The following is a 23175-nucleotide window of genomic DNA, read 5'->3' as shown; positions in this document are numbered from 1 at the left end:
TAAATCTCCCCCTCAATGTGAATTATAAGCACTTTGGTTTAGTGTTTAAAAATAGAAAATGAAGTTTCCCAACGAAAAAGAAAAGATTATAGAGATAATTGTTTGCAAGTGCACAGCCTGTAGAAAAATAAACAGTTTAATGTGCCTTTCAAAAAAACAAATAATCTGTACTGAAAAACTCAGTGTTTGTTTGTTAATATCAAAGAAGGTACTTAGCTCCGTTCAAGCACCTTTTCATTTTGATTTTTTCCTAAAAAGAAACTACCCAAACTGATAGCTTGTGGGCTAAATTCTGTCCCAGCAGGAATTAACATTGCTAAGTAATTTTCTAAACCCACAGAAAAAGGCAACAATTATAAGAGAGCAGCACTGAGAAGTATAACTATAATTAGCTTTTAAAGAATGATAATGACAATAAAATAGCAGGTTTACAGGGCAACCCTATTGTTGTGCCAGAGTGCTGTGACATATCCTCAGCCCTGCTAGTTTCTGGCTCCTTTCCTTTACATTTTTCCAAGGAAGGGAATGTGGAATTTCCAGACTTTCTTATGACCCCCAGGACATCATTTCAAGAGTACCTCTACACTGTCAAACTTATGCCGTTTGACACCACTTGAACTACCATGATTCAATGCTATGGAATCACAAGAGTTGTGGTTTTGTTAAGGCATCAACACTCTTTGGCAGAAAAGGCTGAAGATCTTGTAAAACAACAGCTCACATGATTCCATAGCAAAAAAGCATGGCAGTTAAAGTTGTGTCATTAATTTGCATTAATTTGACAGTGGAGATGCACCTCAGAGTTAGTGAACAAAACTGTGTGAGTTGAAGGCAGGAGGTTTTCAGTGTCTCTCTGAGCCCCTTTTACACTGCCATATAATCCAGATTATGGAAGCAGATACTCCATATTATCTGCTTTGAACTGGATTATATGAGTCTACATTGTCATATAATCCAGTTCAAAGCAGATGATCTGGATTTATATAGCAGTGTAGAAGTAACCTGGGAATGCCTCATGGTGACCCCATGATTTTCCAGAGGTTTTTTTAAGCAAGGAATATTCAAAAGTGGTTTGCCACTGCCTGCTTCTAAAATATAGCATACAGCACCTGGTATTTCTTGGTGGTCTGTCACCCAAGTATTAGTCAGAATTGACCTTGCTTTGTTTGTGGTAATAATAAATTCCCTAAACTGGTAGCTGTGTGTGTAATAATTTAAGTTCCCCTGCTTCCATCAAAAGACTTGAATATAGGTTGTGTCTATGGATATGGAAGTGTAGCAGGGCTGCAGAGAGATAAATAAGAATAATAAACTCTAAGCCAGTTTTTTTTAAAAAAAATCTAAGTTGAACAATCTAACTACTGCAGCAGACTGGTTTGCTTCAGTTATGATAACTTATCATGCTTCAGTTAGTACTGATGGGACAAAATTTTGATATCTCCCCCCCCCCGGGGGGGGGGGGAGGTTGTGGAGTGATGGAGGGCTGGAGCATTCCCCCCCTCACCCCGCAAAATAAGATAATAGAACAATTACACGAGACTCCATGTCTTAGATCCCGTGTAGTAATTAGAAGGGATTCTATTCACAAATAGGACCATGATTTATCTGAGAATCCTGAATTAGAAAAAATGGAGGCAACATTTGCTGATTTCCTTTCCTTCTTAACTATTCCAGAGAGTCACCAGTCTTGGGCTCAAGGAACAAAAAGGAGTACAAGAGAAAAGGTGAATTGGTGGGTGTCATCTGCTCCTGATTCATCCATTGTCAGAAATGGTGAATAAATTAAAATCTACATTGTCATTTTTTGAGATTTCAACTCAGGTCATGGATAAAGAGTTCTGCGCTCAGTGAGTTTCCGTAAAACCAGCAAATGCTTCAAATGTACCAATAAAAGTTCACAGGAAAATACAAGATATTTATTGCAGTTCTGACACCTATTTAGACTTCCTACACCTCTTCCTGATTGGCTGAGAAACCATACTGGCTAAGATCTATACTGGCTAGGGATTGGCCAGAGGTTCCCCTGATGTCACTGACAGGAGGAGGAGATCCCCGTGGTGAGAAGAAGAAGAGCTAAGAGTTGATCAAATAAAAATAAAATAAAATATTTGATTTTATCTTGCTTGGGAGGTTGCTAGAAGGACCTTTGTTACTTATATAGTGATCTCTGTTCCCAAGAACTTGTGCAAATGGGGGAATGGGAATAGCAGCTGCCTTCAGGATACATTTGATACAAGTTTATACATTTAGAAATTGATACAGTACACAAGCAATACAAGACACAAAAGTATAATTTTATACATTTATTAAAAGGTTTAGTTTTGATAGAGTTCAGAGTACAGTTGCTGCTAGGTCATTCTGGTGCCTATAGTGGCTTCAATATTGTGAAATTTTGAAACCACAGAAAATGTTTTAAAAATAAAGAAAAAACATATCTCTTTCTTGAAGTCTTCTTGTTGTCCATAAACGTTTGGGGAGGGGGGGGGGTGTCATGGCCCAACAATGAGTTGAGTGAATAAAGGATACCTGTCTGTATAATTTTATGATCCTGTGATCCTTATATCTATGTGGAAATTGTCATACGCCCAAATAAGATTTTCAAAACTAAAATAAAACTTTCCAAACTTTGCATTTAGTAAATTGCTTCCATTAACCCATGCTCCTCGTTAACCACTTCTTGAGGATGGATAAGGTGTGTGAGAGAAAGCAAGTGTTGCAGCCCAGCACACCTATGTGACACCTGTTCACCCAAAATGAAGAGCTAATTAGTCCAAATATAGCTCAGCCAATAGAAATCAATTAACTGATTTAAAGCGTATTAAAGAAAAGACGATTCTATAGAAAAAGCTAGTTCAATATTACATTCCAGAATAGAAAATAGTCAAGTATTTTCAAGGTATACACAAAAGGCAAAAGCAGAAGTACATGCCAAATACTGTATTCAAAAATCATTCCAAAAAAATGGTTATATTCATAATATTCTTGATGTAACAAACAGCAGAATCCAATACTGAAAGTGAAGCCAAAAATCCATAAAATGTACACAAAGAACTGTACCCAAAATGTAATTCCTTAATACTAAGCAAGAAAAATGACATGAAAACAAGGCCAGAAACACATGAAAAAGGTGTCTTTCTCTTGAAAATTTAAAGTTGCTCTCACACCAAACAACTCAAGTGTGAGAATGGCTGTGGTGGGTAGGAAATTTTTTGACCCCTTACCCAGAATTTGCCCCCTGAAATTGTTGACAGAACATTTCTGCTTGACATTTGGCTTAATAACTGACTAGGACAAAACCGCAAGGCTAGGTTGTGCAAATAACTACAAACCCATTGAGACAGCTTAGGCAAACAGCTTTGACATTTGGCTTACTAGATAAGACCTACATGATGTGGACTATAGATGTTTTGCCTGATTTAATGGTTAATATAAGTTAGAGTCAGCTGCACATGTCTAAAGATTGCATTAGGTAAAGGTAAAGGTTTCCCCTTGACGTTCAGTCTGGTTGTGACCGACTCTGGAGGTTGGTGCTCATCTCCATTTCTAAGCCGTAGAGCCGGCGTTGTCCAGTCATGTAGCCAGCATGACTGCATGGAGTGCCGTTACCTTCCCGCCGGAGCGGTACCTATTAATCTACTCACATTTGCATGTTTTCAAACTGCTAGGTTGGCAGGAGCTGGGGCTAACAGTGGTCGCTCATTCCGCTCCCGGGATTTGAACCTGGGACCTTTCTGTCTGCAAGTTCAGCAGCTCAGCGCTTTAACACACTGCGCCACCACCAGGGGTCCCAAAGATTGCATTATAGCCAGTAAAATTCGATTGTTAGTTAGCCTTCTGCACATGTTTGTAAAATACTATAATTGGAAGTCCACCCCAACAGCAGGTGTGGCAGTACTTTTACTCAGCACGAGCTGAAACTGTCAGCACTATTTTGTAAATAGTAAAGTGCTGAAATCCAAAACTGCTGTCCGTCTCTTCATCAGCTGCGTCCAAATGAACTTGACAGGCAGATTTCCCCAACAAAGGTGCTAAATTAAGAAATCGAGGGAGACACTATCAGACTTGCACTTGGGCTCTCTTTGTTTATCTTTCAAATGCTGAGAAAACCTTAATTGTCTTTCCTTAGCACTATTTCTCTGTAACTGGAGACACTGAGTTATTGGCAACAACCCAGCCTCTTCCCCCTCCCTTGTCTCTTATTTGGGGTCAGGAAGAGCCTCTGGCAGTGTTTCATGGGAAACATTCTCATTCAAAGCAGATCTGTCTGTGAAGCAATTCCCATCACCCTGAGAAGAGCTACTTTCTGCCTGAGGCATTACAGGAGTGGTGGACTCCAATTCTGGCTCCAATTTAGAAGCTCAAGGCCCCACCACCAGAGTCCCCCTCCTCCTCAGATCATGCCTCAACATCAAGGGAAGAAGAAAAGAAAAAGAAAAGAGAGAGGGAAATCGAGGAAGGAAAGCAAGACCCATAAAAAGAATCTGCCTTCTGCTGCTAAAGCATTGCTATGGATACATTGTGAGGTAAGCCTTCTCAGAGCTGATGAAGGGAGAAAACAGGCAGGCAGTGGCCCCTCCAACAGACACCTGGGCAATGTTGGTATAAGAACAAAATAGAAAAAGGCCGAAAAAGGATTGGTTGGTGGATCTATTGCCATGTGAACATCAAATCCAGCCTCACTTTTATGACCACCATATGTTTGGTGGGAATACTCCCTTTGTCAGGATATTGGCTCCCATTTAATCTACAGTAGCTGCAGGACAAGTCACCATACAACTGAGAATGGATTTGCTATCCTCAAGCAGTTTAGTTAACTCCTCCCTTTCTTTTCCACTGCATGTTGAAATTAGTTTTTGTGCTAACCTTATGCAGGTAAGAAATAAATAAAAGAAAATATTCCTCTCACTCTAGTCAATGGAATAATTTAATGAATGTCTTATGCATTGAAAGCAGAGAGTAAAACATTTTAACATATGTATATCTAGTCATGCCCCTCAAACTATCAAGAACTCGATTGCATATATATGCTCAACTCAAGAGTAATTCAAGGTTCAGAAAAAGGTTAATAAATATTAAATGTTTATTTTATTTTTTAAAAACAAAAAGAGACACAAGTCATTGCAAATCGTAAATGTCTGGGGGCTCTACTTTTATGTCTTGTCTTTTGGCTTCAATATATATCGCTCTTTTCATCTCTTTCTCAAATAAGCATATAAATCCATTTTTCCTCCATTCCAGCTGAGACATTGATTTCAACTTACAAATCCAAAGTGCATCTCTCTTCTGTTCTATTTCATCTATAATTTTCTCTCTTTAATTACAACACATGATCTATATCTTAGAACTGAAATTATACCACCAAATATTTCAAACTGTTAAGACGATGCAATCCTAGGAATGTTATCTCATGATTTCTCAAGCAAATTTATGTTATACCAATTTTTTAAAAACAAATGCCTTCAATTTTTAAAAAAATTAAACTATGGCTATGTTAAATGAGGAACACATTATGACATAAAATATAACGTGACACTCCTCTCTATACAATTGAAAATCATATATCTCCCATAATAAAATAATTTCATAATGATGTGTTCTTTTGCAGAGGTTTTGTTATGTCACAGATTCTTTTGTTCAGACAAGATATTCCCATCAGATATTTTGACTTTTCTCTGTTTGCCCTGTGCTCCCTACCATGCTAGCAACCTGCTCCTTTTCTGAGTATATGTTTAGTAGCCTTATACTGTAATAGATTACATTGTTTGGTGACAAGAAGCTTTACATAGGTGTGAGCAGCCTTCAGACATGTTTTTATAATGTAGATGTTTGTAGGCAAGTTTAAGCCCATGTGGATCACACATAAAAAAGAATTGGATGATCTACTACAAAAGTCAATATGCTGCAGATTTAGATTACAAAACACAAATCAATCTCCAATATTTCCAGGCCCTTTGTATGACTAATGTTACAGTATAGTGAAATCCCTGAATCAATCTATGGGTCTGTACCTGCAGTTTCATTTATTTACATCTGACAAAATATATTCCCTCTAGGCATTTTCTAAGTCTTCCAGCATGGCTCTGTGATATTATGGGGCCTGAAGTTCTTTAATAGGTTTCACTATTATCTTCAGTTTTGTGTATGCAAAGTCCAGGAACATATCCCACGCAGATATGAGGTCAAACTGCATTGTACAAGATAGCACAGATTAATGTGAATTATAACAATAGGATCACATCTTGGTAATACTGATCATGACATGAATGAACATTCCTGCATATGATAATCTATAAGACCCTTGTTTTGTAAACAGTTTTTCAAGAAGAGATGAGAAATAGAAAACATGTAATTATCATGCAGACACATTCCCTATGGCTTAAGTGGTGCTTCAATATTAATTAACAAGAATATAAATCGTCTGTGATCTTGCATGCAGCAAGGAGAAACTCTGAAATTTTCTCCTTGCTTGGAAACCAGTAAAATCTTCTATTAGTCTCGAGAGAAGCTTGATATTTATGAGTGTGAAATATTTGCAGAAATTATGGAAATTGTGCATAGGAAATACTGCCATATTGCATTGACTTTTAAAGATTAGAAGCTGGGCACTAGTAGAGCCAGAATGACATCGTGGATTGAATGTTGGACTATGACTCTGCAGACCAGGTTTCAAATCCCTGCCCAGCTGTGGAAATTGACTAGGTGACTTCAGGTAAATCATAATCTCTCGGCCTCAGAGGAAGGTAAAAGTAACTCCCCTCTTAACAAACTGTGCCAAGAAAACTCAATGACAGGTTAAGCTTAGGGACATTATAAGTTGGAAGTGATTTAAAGCATGCAAGAATAATAACTAGGTGGATATATCAAACACTCTTTCAGTGTTTCCAGTATGTTTGCATTGCATTCCAAATGGAAAAGACAGTAATTTTTTTGCAAAGACATTTCAAGCAAACTGTGGAAATTTAAGTGGAGGATGGTAGTGGGATCACAAACTCATTATCTCATTCTCATACTGGAAGGGAGAAATCTCATGGAGGATAACAACATCCTTACAGTCTGCCTTGATGTGTCAAGACAGTTTCTTTTGTCAATAATGTGTGATTTAGTGAGATTTCTTCACATCTTTATTAATAACTAATTAAGGTCTTTTCCACTATCACATTTGCCACATTCACATGACTGAGTTAAGAACACTCTTGACATTCATTTCCCAGTTACAGTAGAAACCTTGAGAGTGAGACATACTAGTAGGCTTGTGCAATCCAGGTTAACTGTAATCCGTTTTGGTGTCCTAGATTTTGGTGGGGGTCCCAATCCATTTTTCAGAAACCTCCTGAATTCGGAAGGACAGAAATCTGTTTTTGACCCAGGAAGCCAAAATATTCATTTCAATCTAACCCATTGGTAGCAGTGGGGGGAACTTCCTACAGGCTCCCCTTCCTGTCATTTTAGGCATCACTTGAGCTTATACGCTTCATTAAGACCAGGTTTAATGCTTCATTAAAGCTTTTTCTACTGTAGAGGAGACAGGAGCTTCAGGCACACACACTTTATTCCTGCAGCAAGCAGTTTTCCAAGGCATTTTAAGGAGGCTTCATGCTTCTCAGAGAAGGAAAGCTGATTGACCTGGAGGTATCCTACCCTGAGCTTCCTTTAAAAAGTTCTCTCTTCTCTTTTGATTTGGAGGCACTGGAGTGGTGTCTTTTCCCCCTTGCTTTCTGCTTCAGATTTAATGTTTCTCTAAAGCTGTTTCTACTCTAGAGGAAACAGGAGCTACAGGCATGTGCACTCTCTCCCTGCAGCAGTCAATTTTCTAAGGATTTTAGAAAATCCTTAGAATTTTAAGCATATGTTTTATGTTTTATATTTTATACTGTATTTAATTGGTTGTAATATATTTTTATATGTTGTTGTTTTTAATGATGTATCGGCATCGAATTGTTGCCAATTGTACGCCGCCCTGAGTCCCTCCGGGTGAGAAGGGCGGGATAGAAATATTTGAAATAAATAAAATAAATAGGGCATTTTAAGGAGGCTTCCCACTTCCCAGGGAAGGAAGAGGGATCGACCTGGAGGAATCCTACCCTGGGCTTCCTTTAAAAAGCCATCTCTTCTCTCTTGATTTGGAGGCACGGGGGTGGTGCCTTTCCCCCCTCACTCTTTACGTATCAGCTGCCTCCCTCCCCGCAGTCCACGTGTAACCGAAAGCAGCCAGTTTTCAACAGCCACTGTTCTGTTGCGGCCGGTAAAAAAATGGCAGCAGAGCCCATGCCATTACAAGCTTCCGAACCAACCAACCAAGCTGAAGGCCAATATCCATAACAAATCTGTGCACAAGTCTACTTCCTAGTACTGGTGGGAAAGGAATCTAGGGCCCCTTTCACACAACTGAAAAAAATCCCACATTATCTGCTTTGAACTGGAATATATGGTAGTGTGGACTCAGATAACCCAGTTCAAAGCAGATATTGTGGGATTTTCTGCCTTGATATTCTGGGTTATATGGCTGTGTGGAAGGGCCCTAAGGAAGGATTCTAGGAAATCACACAGCATTCTCAAAATGACATCAAACTATTCATAGGTAAAAATTCAGATGTAACAAAGATCAACTTATAGAATGCACAATCAAGAAAAATCAAGAAACAAACTTGCATTGCCCTAATTTTAAGCCCAGCTTCATTTTTAAAAGGGAGCAGTTCCATGAGATCATTGAACCAAGTGTATATAGGCAATCATTCCTTTGTTATCTTGCTAGATTTGTCAGTAGCAGATTGCAATCACGGTGGTGAGGGTTTGGGTGGATGGTCTCCCTGAGTCTTTCAATTTCTTTTAATTTTCTTTTGTCATGTTAAATAGCTAAATTAAAGCTTCAATTTTCCTTTCCCGTTAATATGTGCAATAACCTGTTTTGGGGTCTGTGGTTGGCCTACCATTAGTAAAATGACACAGATGTGGATCCAATTTATCTTACATATCTTTTTATGACCACTGTGGAGGGTTATATCATTGGGACAGAGGTCACAAACTTGTGTAGTTATGCAAGATCTGCCAGAAAAGAAAAGAAAAAGAAACGGTAGACAGTGACATAGGGGAACATTACCTGGATTGGGAGAAGTCATCTCTCAACTGTGTGATATGCCTGACACATATTCTTTTATTAGATTTAGAAAGAAGAGAAATGTGTGAGATGGGCTGAGTAGGTATGTGGTGCTCATCTAGCATTTTTAAACAATGGGTTGCCTACTTAAAATGCATTTTCTGAGGTGTCTTAAGTCTGGTATTCAACTCTCATGAACTTCCTCATTTGCAAAGACACAGAGACCCCTTCCACATAGCTGTAAAAAATCCACATTGAGCTGGAATTTATGGCAATGTGGACTCAGATAATCCAGTTCAAAGCAGATATTGTGGATTATCTGCCTTGATATTCTGGGTTATATGGCTGTGTGGAAGGGCCCTTAAACTGCATGGCTTAGTACAGTTGTCTATATCCTTTTGTACAGTCTCCTGTGTATTGCCAGCTGAAAATAAACAAATAACAATTATACTCTTTCATACCTTTTTCTACAGTGCTTCTATAGGCCACTTTATCCCTGTTAAAAATATACTCACAATGTCATACCTGAATATCACAGGTGGTAGAAGAAATCATCCTAATTGCTTTCCTGCAATGAGAGGGAGGGAGAGAGAAATAAGAGTGTCCCATATGAGAAAGTTCTCACAATTGGTAAAAGGTTAATGTAGTAAGTAGACCTTAACTGGCTCTTATTTTCATTCCTTCATTGCACACAGTATTCATCCTGTATGTTCCTTGTCTAAATATATATTCTACTTACACAACTTAGTGCTCTAGTGAGTAGAAGACTTACATCAGTTCATTAGCATTTTTCCAAACAAGCTGCAAAAAATCCATTTTCTCATAGAGAGTCAATACTCAGTGGTGACTCATTCAGCCAATAAAGAATTGACTTTCATGGTTGTCTTGTTATGGGCAGTTGCAACAGTTAAGTAGGAAACAATCCTTTCTCTCTAATACGTATTTGTATTTCTGTCCTATATATTATATTTCCTTCAGAGCCTAGCACTCCATTTTGGTATTTCTGAAACTTAAAATAGTTTAGCAGCATTTGCACACCCACATGTGGAATATCAGCCTACTTACCATAGCAGTCCTGCTAGACAGTAAATGAATGATACTGAATCAGTCTTTTCCCACCGAGAGCTTTTAGCACACTGCTTCATGGTAATCCAAACCCAGTAATGAACATTTAAGCTATAAAGTATTTTAGTGCTTTCTGATAGGCTATGCTCCTAGAACTATAGGGCCTTCTTCTGGATGGCAAGATCAGGGTATTATCACATATAGCTATTCAGTCACACTTGACCACATCTTTTTAATGACTTGGTGTAGCTCACTCTTGGTTTTAATGTTTATAGGCAAAAGGGAGAGGAATAGCACTATATGAGAAAGAGCAAACTGGCCAACAGGAGAGGTGAAACTTTCATGAAGAATTTTCCATTCCAGTTAGCAGAGCTGGTTTCTAAGGATGAGTGAATCCATCCAGCTCAATTTTGCACATATTCCCATTATTCCTAACATGATGGGTTTCTCCCGGTGTCTCATTTCTGCATTCATTTATGAAGTTGCATTTTTAAAATCCACCCCACACTGTGAGCTTTTTCCAGTCTGTGTATCTCCAATGAGTACAATTTTTAATGGGCATTTTGCAAGCTATTTTATCTTTAAGGGGGATTTGTGGTATTTATGAACACACTATAACACCACAACCTTTCTGTACATTTTTGTAAACATTTTAATTTGTACATTTTGTTGAATGAGTCGTAGGCAGTACTATAGGAGCCCCGGTGGTGAAGTGCGTTAAAGCACTGAGCTGGAGACCGAAAGGTCCCAGGTTCAAACCCCGGGAGCAGTGTGAGCGGCCGCTGTTAGCTCCAGCTCCTGCCAACCTAGCAGTTCGAAAACATGCCAATGTGAGTAGATCAATAGGTACCGCTCCAGCGGGAAGGTAACTGCGCTCCATGCAGTCATGCCGACCACATGACCTTGGAGGTGTCTACGGACAACGCCGGCTCTTCGGCTTAGAAATGGAGATGAGCACCAACCCCCAGAGTCAGACATGACTGGACTTAACGTCAGGGGAAAACCGTTACCTTTACCTTTTAGGCAGTACTAGTGAGGTGTTTTTAAATGTTGGCTCACAGTTCCCCAACATGGAACTGTCTAAGGTCCCTTCCACACAGCTGTATTTTTTGTGTGTGTCAGGAGCGACTTGAGAAACTGCAAGTCGCTTCTGGTGTGAGAGAATTGGCTGTCTGCAAGGATGTTGTCCAGGGGATGCCTGGATGTTTTTGATGTTTTTACCATCCTTGTGGAAGGCTTCTCTCATGTCCCCGCATGGAGCTGGAGCTGATAGAAGGAGCTTATCCGTGCTCTCCCCTGGTTGGATTTGAACCTGGCAGCCTTCAGGTCAACAACCCAACCTTCAAGTCACGAGGCTTTAACCAACTATTATATGGCAGTGTGGATCAGATAACCCAGTTCAAAGCAGATATTGTGGATTATCTGCCTTGATATTCTGGGTTATATGACTGTGTGGAAGGGCCCTAAGATGTTGGAGAAGATGAAGCCCTGCAGGTCAATATGTCTTTTTATGATTTTCCACAATGGTTAGAATGTAATAAGAATACAATAAATATTACTGTAAGGAGTAGGAGAGCATCAGAACAGTTGACTTTGGGTGTCTGTCTTGATTTTAACTTCTGGATTTAAAGGAGGGTATCTGTTTAAATGTACTCAATTCTATCCTAGTTCACAACAACCATGATTTAAAAACTACAGACTTCTTTGACAAGATTGCCTAGTACAGTAGAGTCTCACTTATCCAAGCCTCGCTTATCCAAGTTTCTGGATTATCCAAGCCATTTTTGCAGTCAATGTTTTCAATATATCATGATATTTTGGTGCTAAATTCGTAAATACAGTAATTACAACATAACATTACTGCATATTGAACTACTTTTTCTGTCAAATTTGTTGTATAACATGATGTTTTGGTGCTTAATTTATAAAATCATAACCTAATTTGATGTTTAGTAGGCTTTTCCTTAATCCCTCCTTTTTATCCAAGATATTTGCTTATCCAAGCTTCTGCCGGCCCATTTAGCTTGGATTAGTGAGACTCTACTGTATTAATCAATCAAGGATCTTGATTGAGAATACATTCGAACACTAGTGGTCAGGCCTGAAGACAGGATTTTGATTCGAGGGGGGGGGGGGGCTGAGTCTAAGTGAGAGAGGATCTACCCTAGCAAACCTTTTGTATTGTTATCCCTTGCATATGTGATATATTGAGCATGGCGATTAGATCATGATATGAATAAACGTAACAGTTTAAATAATAAATGTAAAGCCTTATCGCGGACCACCCTGAGAATTTCAAGGGGGGCTGAAGCCACTCAAGCCCCCCCCCTCCCGGTTACATGCCTGCTAGTGGTTGATGTTTGCCTCTTGCATCTTAAAGGGGAAAATGTTGACATTCTATTATCAAAGGCTTTTCCAAACTAATTGATGATCAGGGTTATATACTGTAGATCTTCGTAGTGAAATATAACCTTTTCAAGCATAATCTTAACTGACATAAAGCTAGAAAAGCAATTAAGTACAGCTTTGTCATGTTTCTTAAGTCGAACACCTATAGATATACATTTTACCTCAGCCTCTATATATTTGGCCTTATCCTAGAAAATAATATAGTGAGCAGCTTGCTACGGATAATTTCCTCCTATTCTATCAGGTTAAAAACAATGACCTGCTCAGCCTAAGTTCACTCCAGACACACAGCATGGAGCATAATTATGAATATGTAGCTCTTCCATTTCTAAATTTATAGCAGCAGGAAGAAGGATTTTTAACCGTTAATTAATTTTCCTTATTAATAACTTCAAGGTATGTTGAAATATTAGACTGTAAATGGGGACTTGGGAAATGATGCACGTTTTCATTTTTTTTCCTGTTCATTGTATAAATTATAACCATGAAGAAGGCATTACTACCTGTGAAACCAGAAATTATATTATCAGAGAAGTTTTAACATAACTTTAAAAATAGAACAGGATCAGAGTAAAAGGAAGGGCTGTATCAAAAGGATTTTTTCAACTGCTGGAAGACGTAAGGAGAATTGAAGAGAGGAAGGGCCTGAGATAGAAATGAAACAATGTAGTGAATACAGCAAAGGGGGAAATAAGGGGATAGATAAGAAAAATAGAGGCTGTGGGTAAACTGAGCAACCAGTAAAAATTTCCACTCTCACACATGTGCCAGTTTGTGGGGAGTTGTTACAGTATTAAGTTTTCCAGTAGCTGGCAGAAGAACAGCAGACCTCTGATCATCTATGTCAGGGGTCCCCAAACTAAGGCCCGGGGGCCAGATGCAGCCCTCCAAGGTCTTTTACCTGGCCCCTGTCCTTAACTTTAGACTTAGGATTGACCTAAGTCTACCTGGTCTTTGGAGGTCTCTTTGCTTACTTATAGCCTTATGAGATCGTCTAGATGGTCTTTGGAGGTCTCTTTGCCTAGCTACGGCCATATGAGACCATCTAGATGACTTTTGAAGGTCACTTTTGTTACCTATGGTCATATGAGACCATCTAGATGGCCTTTGAGGGTCCCTTTCCTTATCTATGGTTTTATGAGATCGTCTTGATAGCCTTTGGGGGCCCCTTTCCTTACCTATGGTCTTATGAAACCATCAAGATGGTCTTTGAGGATCCCTTTCCTTATCTATGGTCTTATGAGACCATCTAGATGGCTTTTGGAGGTCACTTTCCTTATCTATGGTCCTATGAGACCATCTAAATGGTCTTTGGAGGTCTCTTTGCTTACCTATGGTCTTATGAAATAATCTAGATCAGGGGTCCCCAAACTAAGGTGCATGGGCTGGATGCAGCCCCCCAAGGTCATTGACCTGGCCTTTGTCCTAAACTTTAGACTTAGGGTTGACCTAAGTCTGAAACGTCTTGAAGGCATACAACAACAACAATCCTAATTTTGGACTATTTCATCCTAGTCTGGCCCCCCAACAGCCTGAGGGACTGTGAATCGGCCCCCCACTTAAAAAGTTTGAGGACCCCTGATCTATGTCCTCCTGGAAGTCCCAAGAAACAGAGTTTGTCTGGATAATAACAGCAAGAAACTTTGATACACAGAATTCTCTTCTCATCAAATGGTAATTTCTTAAGGATGGTTTTGGAATGAATTGGGGGAGAAAAGACATGAGCTTGATTACCTGGCTGTGCAGTTAAATCCTTTAAAAAGATATTTGTATTGTAGTTTCATTGGGATTCTCATGTGCTCCATTTTTGGTTGAAAGATTAATTTTCCACATTGTTAGGCTCAATATTTTGTGATGGAAACTGCTACCACCACAGAGTTACTCTACTCCTGTTTTAACTCAGGGACAGTTGGACTCAGCAAAGTTCTTGAAATTACTTGAAAACATTTGAGCAGGCTGCAACCCACTATTGCCAAGACTTCCAAGTATTTCTCAGTATTATATTCAAACAGATAGGTTTTGGATTCAGAACCCAGTCAGACTTATTGAACAGCACATACATTACCATTAAAACATAAACCAGTACTTCAGCTTCCAAACATCTAGGCCCCTTCCACACAGCTGAATAAAATTCCACATTTTTTGCTTTGACCTGGAATATATGACAGTGTGGACTCAGGTAACCCAGGTCAAGGCAGATATTGTGGGATTTTCTGCCTTGATATTCTGGGTTATATGGCTGAGTGGAAGGGCCCTAAGACCAAAGGATTATGTGCCTAAAACTGGATACAAGTTCAGGGGCTAACACAATATGTCCATATCCCTAAGCTTGAAACAATGAACCAACAAGCCAATATCCATTTTATTGGAGAAATAAACCATGACTCATTACACAAATATAATGCTATGATTCCATTTTAAGTACCATGGCGATATCTGACAAAATCATGAAATTTGGATTTGGGAAATCCAGCATTCCACAGGATGTTGCCATGACAGTTAAAATAGTTTTGAAGTGCTGTAATTATGTATTGGGGTTCTCATGAATATTTTCAGCCAATGTTTTAAAAGATCTGAACTTTCCATAACGGGTGTCTCTCATACTCCCTTCTTTTTCTCTCAACTGGAAAACACTCCTTTCAATTAACAGAAGCTTTGAGCAAACTTCTGTCATTTGTACTATCAGGACACATTGTAAATAAGGCAGGTACAAAAAAAATCTGCCTCCTTATTATTTCCCATGTGATTTGAATCCTAAGGAAAGTATAACTGAGTTCACAAATATTTACATATACATTTATAAATTTTCAAAAATGAAATCAAGATAGATTCAAAGTAAACCCAATGATCCTAATTCCCATTGATTTCATTGGGTAAATTAGTGTAGGATTGATATTGGCATAGATTTATGTTGTTTAGAGAATTTAGTTTGTGGAGTGCTTATTTCAAATAGTTGATGATCCTACATCTCCAACCTAGTTATGAATGTGTAAGTATTATCACCTGGCCTGATCCCATACTACCCAAATGCTGATGTTTTTCTCATGATCAGGGCACAGCAGGATGATGATTGCAGACCTTGCCTACTAGAAAATTGCAATATGATGTGGAGTTGGCATGCTGTCCTGCTTCTGATTGTCCCAGCCTGACCCGCTGGTGGAAGGAGCTGGAAACCTAATCCTACTGTATTACAGTCACAAGTAGAAAGGTCCCTCATCACTTAGAATGACTTCCTGGAGTTTAAGGTTAGATTTAAGGGGCATCTATCATCATGGCAACAGTGCCACAATCATGAATATGTAGTATAACTGAATATAGATCAGCTGTAGCTTCACCTCTAGGTTATGAATCCATAACTGTAATATAGGATGGCAGCCAAAATTTATTATTGGTTTATTAGTAAATCTAATAAACAACAAGTAAACAAATTATTAGGCAAATCACTGATACAAGTTACTCCATTCTGGGAAAATGTATCATCAGAAATGACACAACCCAGTGTTTGCTAATACTCCTCCTCAATTATCGAAGAAAAATATTATTGAGATGTGGTAGGATAAGGCCTGTAGCACTCAACCTCAGGCTATAATGTTCATTCTGTAGAAGCCATTTGGAAATGTGCCAGAAACCTGTTCATTGGAACAGAGATCCTGGGCTTTTAACAGAGAATGTTTTCAACAAGCCCCTTTCATAAAAGTACTCCTAGAGGCTAGTGTGCTTAGATTTAGATTTGACCCATGTGGTTCTTTTCATCTTGCTTTATGTGAAGTTAGGATAACACAGGTAATTGTCTCTACAATGCTAATAAATAAAATCCAGATTTATGTGCCTGATGACTGCGTTTTTTGGACAAATGATTTTGAGCGCACCACAAATGAGCATCAAATCTGACAGGTGGATGGTTTTAATTTCAAATTGATACCTCTGGGAAAGGAGAGGAGAAAATGGTTGAAGGCTTCAGTCATATAAGCAGGCAGAACTGTGCATGCGGTTTATTTCTTCAATAGGTTAATACATGCTGGTTCAGGTTCTGAGGTTATGGAGCTAGGATAAATTACTTTGTAGTAAAATAATTCCAATGGGAATAAAGTAAGAATAATGGAAAAACAACTAGAGTGAAACTTTTATTTCGAGGTAACTAAAATGAATTAATCAGGCTTCAAGACTTAAAAATTAAACCCCAGTGCATTCCTATCATTTGACTTTGCAGAAGAAGTTCTACATTATTTCATCATTTTAGTGCTATCAAATATAAGAGCCTGGATTCTGGTGCTGAAGAATAAAAACCTTTGCTACAGGCGAACAAAATAGGTTTCCACATAAATATTTTTAGCTCTAAGTTAGATGTCTTATAATAAGATTAAATACATCTGCATGTCCTATTTGCATCCATGAGGGGAAATATATTATGATATTTTATAAAAAATATTGTAAATAATAAATGGATGTTGTATGCTTTTATGGGTGCTTTATGCTTTTATTGTCTTCCATTTTGGCTTGTTTTTAGGAGAATAGAATATAGATATCTTAATAATAATTAATATTAATTGAATGTGATTATATTTTAATTTCTCCTCTATCATCCCAATTTTGTATTTCCAGAATTAAAAATTTCTGAACAGTTTATCAGACATGGATGCTACATTTCAAGCTGAGTTGTATTTTACCTTTTAAAATCTAATATTTGTAATATCGAGTTATGAAACCTCTATTTGCTAATTTGCTAAGTAGCATCTCCTGGCCCAACCCTACCTCCTAATCCTGACTTTCCAGGCAGCAGTTGCAGCGAAAATTGGGGGGGGGGGGGGAGAGGTTTCTCCTATTGATCAGGACACAGCAGACTGACATTCCCACCTCCCTTTCTCCAGTGATATCTAGTGTGATAGTCAGAAGCAGTAACTTGCCCCAATTTCCAGGCTGCTGGAATGACAAAAATGAGAATGTCAGTCTGCTATGTCCTGAAAACAGAGCATTGTTGTACACAGCAGCTGCTGTTTGTCAAATCAGTACTGAGGAACTTTTTTATGATGCCTACATATCCCCAACACTATTGAATACATGTAGATAATGAATATAACTAGTCATGAATGCATAACTCTGTGTTAGGCTTTGTAACTGTGACCATGACTTCCAGTCTATATTTTTTAAAATGTGATTTAGTAAAATTATATTCTTTACCAATTACTCACTGCTTTTCCATCAGGTGTAAGGTTCTGGCATCAAATATGAAGGCATCCACAAATTTCATTGTTATCACCAAGGGTGAGGACTTTCCTTTGTCCCCAGCTCTGATATCAATTTAAGGACCTTCCGCTCTCCTACTGTTTGTGCCACCAACTGTGAGGACCTCAAGATGACCTCAACATATGTCTGTGATATATTATACAATTTATATTCCCATCAAACACCTTGTCTGAGTCCAACTATTCTCATATATAGTGTTCCAGTAGGCAAAAAAAGTATACATACAAAAAGAATACTTATTAACAGAAGTTGAGCATACCGTTTAATTAATATATTAATTAATACATTTAAACACTTCTCCGCTTTCCCACATACTCTACTGTTAACTAATTCAGATTTATTTATTTATTTCGTGTCAAAAGTATTGTACAGCAAATACATTTCAAATAATGGAAATAAAAAAAGAAGAAGAAGAAAATCACAAGCAACTAAATAGTTTTGGACCAAAAGCGGGCAACAGCGACCGCATTGTCTGTAGCTTTAAACAACTCCTCCTCCGTACATGAGGCAGGGCATTGTGGGCAAGCATACATGTGCTGAGTTGTTTGTTCAGCTCCACAGTCACACAAGGTGGAGGATTCCTCCAGGTAGTGCCACCTTGCCAAGTTGTCTTTTGATCTGCCCACTCCACTTCTGAGTCTGTTCAGGGACTTCCAAGTTGCCCATTCTTGGTTTGCTCCTGGAGGAAGACCCTCTTGGGGGGCCATCCAGTTAGAATTGCTAGGTTTAGCTGCCCAGAGAGACACCCTTGCTGCTGCTGGAAGAACATCAAGAGGAGTAGTGGTTCTCATGAAGCTCTTCCTTGATTTGAGTCTGGTGGGAGGAGGCTGATAGTCATGCAGTGGGTGGCTTTCACAATGTTCGACCTTTTTTCTCTCACCGTTGGCAGCAACTTCCCGTTGCACGTCAGGAGGGGCAATGCCAGCTAACTTGTAGAGCTTATCAACAGGTGTAGGTTTAAGGCATCCTGTGATGATTCTGCATGTTTCATTCCGTGCTATGTCCACCTGCTTTGCATGGGCAGACTTGTGCCAAACAGGACAGGCATACTCTGCAGTTGAGAAAGACAAGGCCAGGGCTGATGTTCTTATTACTTGTGGGTCTGCTCCCCATGCGCTGCCAGTCAGTTTCCGCAGGATGTTATTGCGTGCAGCTACTTTGTGCTTGGTGTTCATGCAGTGTTTCCTATATGTTAGTGTTCGATCTAAGGTGACACCAAGGTATTTAGGATGGAAACAGTGTTCGAGCTCTTGGCCTTCCCAAGTAACTTTCAGTTCCTGTTGGCTTCGCGGTTACGTAGGTGGAAAGCACACACTTGTGTCTTGGCAGGGTTAGGCTTCAGGTGGTTCTCTTTGTAGTAGCTGGAGAGATCTTTCAAGGCATTGGTGAGTTGCTTTTCAACTGTTTCAAAATCTTTTGCTTGTGTTGTAAGGCCAAGGTCATCAGCATATATAAAACTCTTTGTGAGTGGTGGTTGTAGCTGGTCGTTCGTGAAGATATTAAATAAGGTCGGTGCAAGAACACTGCCTTGGGGTAAACCATTCTTTTGCCTCCTCCATCTGCTTTTCCGGCCCTGAAACTCCACATAGAAGCTGCGGTTTTCTAGGAGGGTCTGGACAGTTTTTGTAAAATCAAAGTCCTGGGTGATATGGTAGACTTTATGCAGCATTTTTCTATGTTGCACCGTGTCATAGGCTGCCGTAAGGTCCACAAAGACTGTTCCCGTAATGCAGCCTTTCTCATAGCCTTCCTCGATATGTTCAGTCAGATGAAGAATTTGACCTGTACAGTTTTTCCCTGGTCTGAAACCTGCTTGTTGTGCAATAAGCTTGGGTTCGATAACAGGTCCTAGTCGATTTAATAGCATCCTCTCATAGACTTCATATAGATGACATAAGAGGGAGATTGGTCGGTAGTTCCTGGCATTGGAGGCATCTTTACCAGGTTTTAAGATGGCAATTATCTTAGTTTTCCTCCATGCTCTGGGAATCTGTTTGTGTGCCAGGCATTGATTGTAGAATTTCAAAAGCCAGTTTTCAGCTTTGGCCCCCAAGTATTTAATTTGCTCCATCATCAGGTCATCTAGGCCAGGAGCTTTACCAGTCTTACATCGCTTGATGGCTTCTCTGAGTTCTTTCAGGTTTAGAGGAGAAGACAACTGGTGGGTTTCAAGTTCTGGCACCCTGTTGATTTTCATCTTTATTCTGCTGCAGTTGGTTTTCCCATTCTGAATTAGCTGGTGAGCTATCTGATCTGGTGTCACGTTCGCGTGTCCAGGGTTGACCAGAGGGTCACTATCCAGGCGTCTCCGCAATTGCCAGGCTTTTCGGCTACTCTTGGACATGTCCAGGTTCTCAAGCAGCTCTATCCAACGGTCTTTCTTAGCATTAGCTAAGGCTGTAGATAGTTTTTGGCCTGCTGCTATAGTCCCATCACTGTATGGGTTCTCTTGAAATAATCTGAGATATTCTTGTAGCTGATTTAGTGATTCTTCGTTTAGGCCTGGTAGGTAGCTTGTGCGACAGCCTCTAGGGATTGAGAGCCTTGAGGATCTTTTCACAGCTTCTACGAACAGGTCATAATTTTCTATAGAAGGTTCTATATCAGAAATAGCAGCTTCCAAGGTCTCTGTAAACTTTGTCCAGTTAGCTTTATTGAAGTTATATCTTCTGCGGAATGGGACACTTTTTGGTCTTACAGCTGCATATGCTATGCAGCATATTGGTCTGTGTTGTGTGTTAGGTATTGGGTTTAATACCCTTTTGGTGCATTGGTGGCTTATGCTTTCCTTTACAAAAATCAGATCAGGGTTATAACCACGCTTCCATCGGCCGCTATTAAATGATGGTGGTAATTTACTGTCATGAAGGAGGCTCATTCTACTATTGTCGGCCCACGTTAGAACTGCTTCGCCATTTCTATCATCTTCGTCATAGCCCCAGACACAGCTGTGGCTATTGAAATCTCCCACAACAAAATGGGCTTCATGATTGTGGCAACTGGCTGGGGGTGTAAAATAGAAATCAGCCCCAGGTGGTTTATAGAGTGATGATACGGTGCAACTATCAAGTTCCACAGATAAGATTTCAATGTTGTTCACTTCTGTGAGGGAAGTTGCAGATATTGCTACACCAGATCGTACAAAAATGGCACTGCCATATTGTCTGTGAGGTCGTTCCACTGCCAGTTGCATTCCAAGAATTTTTGGTCTTCTCATTGTGATGTCTCTGTGTGTTTCCTGTATACATAGGATGTCACATGAGATGTTCTCAGACATTTTGGCTAATAGTTCTTCCTTAGCAAGTGACAAATCTTCTATATTAATAGACATAATCGTTAGCAATGGTCTTGATAAAGACCTTTGATATTCATCCATTCATCCAATGCTTTTGGGTTTGGAAAGATCGGCCGCTTACAAGAAACGTTGCCCAGGGGACGCCCGACTGAATTCACTCAATCTTCGGGGAGGCTCTTTCCGTGTCCCCCAGCTAATTCAGATTCTGAAACACTATTCATTAATTACACAGGAAACTGATTATTTTAACCTTAATCCACACTCTCTCAAACTTAATCCACATTTAACTCAGTCCTCCTTCTTTCTCTAATTATTCTATTATATTAGGTATTATTCACAAACCCATTCAAATTCCCCCAATCACCACTTACTCCCAACATACCAGATTCCCATCCCTCCCACCAAATGTTTACCTTATATCCATATAGCACACAATCCATATAGCACACAATAAACCAATTGTCTTAATGTGCATAATAAATTAACATTTTACACCAAAAGTCGATGATATAACTTCTATGCAAACAACCATGTGCCATGTGTGTGAATTTTGCTGTTTGTAATTCCTACTTGGTACTATTTCAGAAACGGTGTTTATCAAAACATAAAAATAAATATAATTCTGGTGATATAGGTCTGAATCCTTTTATTAGTCCTAACTTGACTAGACTCATTGAATCAATCTGATTTACATAAATATTGATTCAATTGACCTGCTCTATTAAGACTATCAACAACATTCAGACCATAAATTCCCTTTGAACATTTTAAATGATTTCTTTTCTTATTATAATGTAATATCCAGGAAATATTGTTATGGATGGAACAAATCATGTTCATTACTAGTGTTTGTTATATAAGCTTGAAAAATAAATATATAGTCATACTTTCTATTCAAATTAGAATCTACAAGGGATCCTTCTCATGTCACAAAAAACATACAGAAAAGGATTGCAACAATTTCACATCTACTGCTGATTGGAAGCAGCATAGGTGATCATTTTGTTTTGTTCCGTAAATGTGACATACCTAAAATGTGGGCAGAAATGTCTCTGTTCAAACTAAGAACACAAACATACGTGTCTTCCTGAAATTGAGTCATCAATAAAAGAGACATACTCTGATAAACTGGCACCATTACTCTTGAACTGGAGTGCTAATGCTGACAGGTGTTCATCTGACATGGATGAATTGGGGTAGGCTTGTATCAGATTCAGCTGGAAAAATCTATGTTCTACAGATGCTGCAATCACAAGAAATGTCAGTAATATTTCCACTGAAATGTGACAATTTTGAGATAGATTAGTTTGTATTACAATGAAGAATAGCTATGCATATCTGTATTTTTCTCACAGCATTTAAGCAGAAATCCTGAAACAATGATCATGCTCTTTATTGCTACTATAGTATAGGGATTAAAGCGGCCATGCTATGTTCTATTGAATCTTTTTGAACTGCCTTGGTGAATGTCTAAAAAGGGCAGATTACACAGTTCTTAACAATATCTGTTATCTATATCTATCTTCATGTATGATCAAAGACATAGCCATGTCAGTACGCAAAGGGATCTTATAACATCTTACAGAATAACCAGATTGTTAGCATAAACTTCTGATGTCTGCATAGCCAAAATATTGTGGATTTACTGTTTGGCTGCTGTGGTGAGTCCAGGTAACACATTTCTGGATTTGCAGTGGAACTACTGCATTCAGCCATTAATCCATGACAGTAGAACACAGAATTTCCTTTGGAGCTTCCTAGAAGTTCTAAAGCAGTGGTTCTCAACCTGAGGTCCCTAGATGTTTTTGGTCTTCAACTGCCAGAAATCCTAACAGGTGGTAAACTGGCTGGGATTTCTGGGAGTTGTAGACCAAAAACATCTGGGGACCCCAGGTTGAGAACCACTGTTCTAAAGTAAGACCACAGATCTGAAGATGTTGACAGCTGGATAGGGCTGGCTCTGGCCTGTTTCATCAACAAATCCACTGATGTTTTACGGACAGCAATTAGCTCTCTCCCAGACTGGATCTATGCTGCCATATAATCCAGTTTCTGAATCCAGATTATC

General features: G+C 39.1%; 1 long non-coding RNA gene across 1 annotated transcript in view; it reads left to right on the top strand.

Annotated features, from left to right (window-relative positions):
• The first annotated feature begins 3441 nt into the window (after positions 1 to 3441).
• LOC134299464 (uncharacterized) overlaps positions 3442 to 23175 on the top strand; it is a 73852-nt gene continuing 54118 nt past the window's right edge. Inside the window, exons 1-2 of the long non-coding RNA XR_010006683.1 lie at positions 3442 to 4872; positions 6591 to 6709. This is a non-coding gene — a long non-coding RNA (uncharacterized LOC134299464). The remainder of the gene's footprint in view (positions 4873 to 6590; positions 6710 to 23175) is intronic.

The sequence above is a fragment of the Anolis carolinensis genome, chromosome 5 (genome assembly GCF_035594765.1).
Source record: "Anolis carolinensis isolate JA03-04 chromosome 5, rAnoCar3.1.pri, whole genome shotgun sequence".
Lineage (NCBI taxonomy): Eukaryota > Metazoa > Chordata > Lepidosauria > Squamata > Dactyloidae > Anolis > Anolis carolinensis.
Note: the sequence above shows the minus strand (reverse complement) of the source record. Positions and strands in the feature narration are given on the sequence as shown.